This window comes from Triticum dicoccoides, chromosome 7B (genome assembly GCF_002162155.2).
Source record: "Triticum dicoccoides isolate Atlit2015 ecotype Zavitan chromosome 7B, WEW_v2.0, whole genome shotgun sequence".
Classification (NCBI taxonomy): Eukaryota; Viridiplantae; Streptophyta; class Magnoliopsida; order Poales; family Poaceae; genus Triticum; species Triticum dicoccoides.
The window spans coordinates 739,387,888-739,393,419 of record NC_041393.1 but is presented as its reverse complement, the minus strand read 5'-3'; positions in this window follow the sequence as shown (position 1 = coordinate 739,393,419).

Sequence of the window (5,532 nt, the reverse complement as noted above, 5' to 3'; positions counted from 1 at the left end):
TGAATTAATAGAACTAGTTTATTTTTAGTAAGAAAATTTAGGTATATGAGATTATTTGAACTAGTTGAATTAATATAACTAGTTTATTTTTAGTTAATGCTTAGTTAAACTAGTTGAATTAATAGAACTAGTTTATTTTTAGGAAGAAAAGTTAGGTATATGAGATTATTTGAACTAGCTAGTTGAATTAATGGAACTAGTTTATTTTTAGTAAGAAAATTTAGGTATATGAGATTATTTGAACTAGTTGAATTAATATAACTAGTTTATTTTTAGTAAGAAAATTTAGGTATATGAGATTATTTGAACTAGTTGAATTAATATAACTAGTTTATTTTTAGTAAATGCTTAGTTTACCTGAAATTATGGAGGTAAAGATAGTTTACCTGAAAACTGAGCATGGTTATACTTTCAACGTCAAAGTATACAATGCAAACACGTACACCTATTTTGAATGCAAAACTTGGCAAGCATTATGCAAGGCTTATGCATTTGAGCCTGATATGGTTATTACCTTTGATATTCATCCGGAAGATGATATTGAAGGTAATAGAGACATACGGGTCGATGTGCAGATGCCTCCAGTTCTACCATTATGTGAGTTTTTCTCAACTATATTTTTGTCTTTGATATTGCTTATTCAAAAATAATTGACAACTAATTTCTATTGACTGCTTATTTCCATTCAAGCAAACATGTCCGGCGCTTGGTAGAAAGGACCTACTACTGTCCCCGAGCTGAAGTAAACTGCGAGGAGATAAGTCATTATGTGGCTTGAGGATCTTCATACCGTCAAGACAAAAAAATTTCCTGCACTTAGAAATGTTAGTACTCAAAACATGCAACCAATAGTGATCGTATTGAACTACGATCACATCTATTTAGGAATGATGGTAAGATTTTTACTATTTGTCCTCAGTGCATCTTTTGCATACATATTTTTTTGCTAAACTTTCATTGCTAAGTATATTAATTAAGTACTATACGATGTTCTTCAACAGGGACTCCCGATGACAGTTGTGCCTCAGGGGATCGAGACTAAAGGTCGCATGTCAATTGTTAGCTTACGGCCAAGATATCCTGCATTACACATGAGTGCATTCAGGATTTCTAGAAGCGATGAATGCTTAATAGTGAAAGATTGAAAGAAAATTGTTAACGATCGCAGAGAAGTACTAGGGGGCAGCAATGAGAAGCGCAGCCCACGATTAGGAGACAGGTTCATCTGCATGCTCCAGTATGATGAATCAGGAGAGCTATACATGTTCTATGCTATTTTACCTGAGAGAGAGTAGCAGGAGTGATTTAGCTAGTTCATGCTCTTAGTACTTGTCCTTTCATGTTCGTGTTCTTCGTTCTGAACTTAATCTCAAAGAGTGATTTGCTTTTGTGGTGTTATATATGAACGCTTATAATATCATGACAATCATGTTGAACTCGATGATATTTTTGCTTGTAGTACAAGTGAATGTTTATTCTTTAAGCTATTGTTGGTGGTGATTAGATAGCGGTAATGACTATGATGATTAAATAGTGATAATGAGGACTACAATGATTTTTAGCTAGCTAGCTAGAGTATATATACTCATGTTGATGATATGATGCAAGAGTTTTTATATTAATATGATGATGATGATGAGTTATTAGATCATTTAATGAAAGATACCGCAGATTAGTTTCAGCTGGATGGATCCTACCTAAGTGATCAAGTATATATATGCCATATCCATATATTATACTTGATTACCTAATTAGGTGATCAAGTATAATATGGATATGGCTTATACTTGATCACTTAGCTAGTAGCTAGCTAGATCTAATGCATCCGGTCGAAACTAATCCGCGGTACTTTCACCTAATGACTTAACAACTCATTATAATGTAAAACAATCACTAAATTAAATTGAAAACACAAAACTAAAGGAAAAATAAAAAACACCCAAACATTTAGTACCGGTTGGTGTTACCAACCGGTACTAATGTCCTACACGCACCCGGGCCTAGCTCGTGCCACGTGGTGGCACTTTAGTGCCGGTTCGTGACGAACCGATACTAAAGGGGGGGACCTTTAGTCCCCACTCTTTAGTGCCGGTTGGCGAACCGGCACTAAAGGCCGTCACGAACCGGCACTAAAGGCCGGTTCTGCACTAGTGATTACAAATGAACTCTGAAAAGGTTGAAAGTTGGCATGCTATCATCATTTCACCCACATCACATGTGCTAAAAAATTGAGAGGGTTACGGCAAAAACTATATGCACTTTGCGTATAAAATGGATAATCTCTTTCGAAGTATCAGGGTTTCGGATGGAAACTCATCTGTTACAAAGGGATTTCATTTTTCTGAACTTATTTGAACTCTAGACTTTTTGTGTGTTCAAAATGCACCATTCAAAGCCACATCATCCATTTTCAACCCTTTCTGACTTCATTTGGTATTTTTCATGCATTTACTGATTTTTTGAGCTAAATGACCCTGAAATTGAAAAGCACTACAAATGAAATCTGAAAAGGTTGAAAGTTTGCATGGTATCATCATTTCACCCACATAGCATGTGCTAAAAAGTTGAGAGGGTTTTAGCAAAAACTGGATGCACTTCGTGTATAAAATGGACAATCTCTTTCGAAGTATCAGGGTTTCGGATGGAAACTCATCTGTTACAAAACGCATTTCATTTCTTCACATGTAACTGCAGTGATATTCTAGATTAAAGGCATCATCATAATAGTTGTGGAGAGAAAGTCTTCACTTTTTCTTCGCTTGTGTCCTTTGCTTATTGCGCAGTAAACATGGACGAGGGCCAACAGAGGCAGATAACAAAAACATCACACTATATAATAATAAACAATAATAAAAGTAAGAAAATTACACAAGTATCTATCTAAATCATACAAGTAAGAACTTTTTTTTAGAAAGAAGATAATATCAAGAGGCTGACCACGGTGGTGCCGGCGAGGAGATCGGCGCGGGCGATCAACGGCGGTGAGGACGGGCACGGGACAGGACGGACCGCGAAACCAAGACAAATCTAAAGGAAAATGGACTTTGGACAAGGAGGTTCGAGAGGAGAAAGCTTAAGTGTGGCTCGGGCATTTCATCGAACACCTCATGTGCATAGGAGGTGAGCTAGAGCACCACAAAGCTCTCCCACGGCCGGCCAAAAAAACAGAGCATTCCACTACTCTGCTCACGGGCAAGGGGGTATATATAGGCATCTCATTGGTCCCGGTTCGTGGCTGGAACCGGGACTAAAGGACCACATTTGGTTTTCGGTTCCAGCCATGAACCAGGACTAAAGGTTGTGGGCCAGGAGCGAGGCCCATTGGTCCCGGTTCCTGTCTGGAACCGGGACAAGAGGGGCCATATGAACCGGGACCAATGCCCCACGAGGCCCGGCCGGCCCCCTGGCCTCACAAGTCGGGACCTATGCCCCCATGGGTCCCGGTTCGTGACTGAACCGGGATTAATGCGGTTATCTGACCTGGACCGAAGCCCTGTTTTCTACTAGTGGTAGTACATGAGACCGTAAGGGCATCTCCAGTCATGACCCTCAAACCATCCTCTGCGCACCACCTCCACCATGACAGCGAATTCTAGCGCGTTGTACGAGAGCCTCTTGACGGAGCACAAGCACGAGTTGGCCGCCCTTGCGGCCTACTGGCAGGGCTGCCATGCGAGGCGGTTAGAGGACGGCCTGCCTGTTAGCTATCGAAAGTTTTCGACAATGATTGGACGATGAAGGCGGCCTCCGACAACGAGTCGGTAACCCTGCTCGTGTCATTCCATGCCAACTTGGCCATGGAGCAGGTGCATGCGCGCTTCAACACTGCCATGGGGAGGAGGAGCCGGAGCCACATCCGATGTCGGTGTTTTGGCGGGCGCAAGAGCAGCACCAGTGCAACCTCTTCCTTCTCGAGCAGCACCGGCTGGTGGAGGCCCAAATCTGCAGCGAACTCGCAAGCGAGGATGCCGTGGCGTCCATGGCCGCAGGGAAACCCAACTTCATCGCCCAGCAGAGTGCATTGTACGAGGCTGCGCATGCTTGTGCCACGTGGCCTATTGTGTTTTTGTTTTCTTTTCGATTTCACACCTACTTGGTGCCGGTAGGATTATTCTCACATGCATGCGTGCATGCATGTCTAATTTCATTGGATGAGCAACTGCATTCGACACACCAAATGATTAGCAAGCACATGTACGGTACCACATGTATGCAGGTATGTATAAAGGCATGGAATCGAACGTGCACGTAGAAAGGTGGATGGAGACACCACAGGCACTCGAGAAGCGGCACTGCTCATGCATGCGTACACAAAAGCGAGAGACACTCCACATGCACAAAAGAGCCTCGCTTGTCGCCGCGACACCGCGCATGTATGCACCCGAGCACGTATGTGTACGTACGTAGGAGCACCAAGATTGAAGATTGATGGATGGATGGGCACATCCCGAGCGGCGAAGAAATGCCATACGCATACGGCCATGCACGCATGGCCCCTTCTTCCTCTTGCATCTCCTAGCTAAGCTAGCCTCATTGTTCCTTACACATTCCTATCTCTCGCTTTCCCTGTGTTGTCTGTACCCCGCTACATAACTCTCTAGTCTAAGGGCATTTTCATGGCCGACCCTCAAAACGGACACCTTCATGAACGGACATTGATGATGGACCCAACCTGTCCTCTAAACTTTCACCTATTTTTATTAAGTCCACAAGCTGAAAATTGCAACATATCAAATCGATGATGATTGAAATTTTCAACTGGGATAGTAGTTCTAATTTAAATATTACAATCCATCTAAGTTTTAAAATGAAATACTCCCTCCGTTTCATAATATAGTGCGTATAGATTCTTCTGAAAGACCATATTTATAAGTTTTTTGACCAAATTTGTAGAGAAAACTATTCATATCTACAATACCAAATATATTGAAAAAAATGAAACTACATGTTATGCTGAATCTAATGATATATGTTTGCATTTTAGATGAAAATATTTTTACCTACAAACTTGCTGAAGCTAATGATATATGTTGACTTTAAAAAAAAATCTTTACACACTACATTATGAAAAGGAGGGAGTAGTTCAAACTTGAATTCAACTAGCACATATGTTCTAGGTGTCCCCTTTAAGACCATCTACAAGCGCAAGTAGCTAATGTGACTCCCATACGCCCAAGGACGCGCCCGTGGACGGTGCCGGGCAGGTTCCCATTTGGACCTCCCCACAGCCACACTACCCAAATATCAATACCCAAATCCATGCAAACCCATGCACGACGATCATACAATGCAAAATCATCATACATTCAATGACACAAAGATAGTGTAGCCCGAATAAATTCGGTACGTGCCAAAATAAAATTCAGTAGTTCATACATAGATAAGCGATACACGAATGAATCAATGACTTCACTCCTTGCAGTCATTGATCCTCTTCTTCATGCAGAGAAACCACTACCTCCCTTGCTCATCGAAGAGTTTGATGTCCTGCGACCTAATCCTCGACTCCCCCGTCTCCCTTGCAAGCCGCAA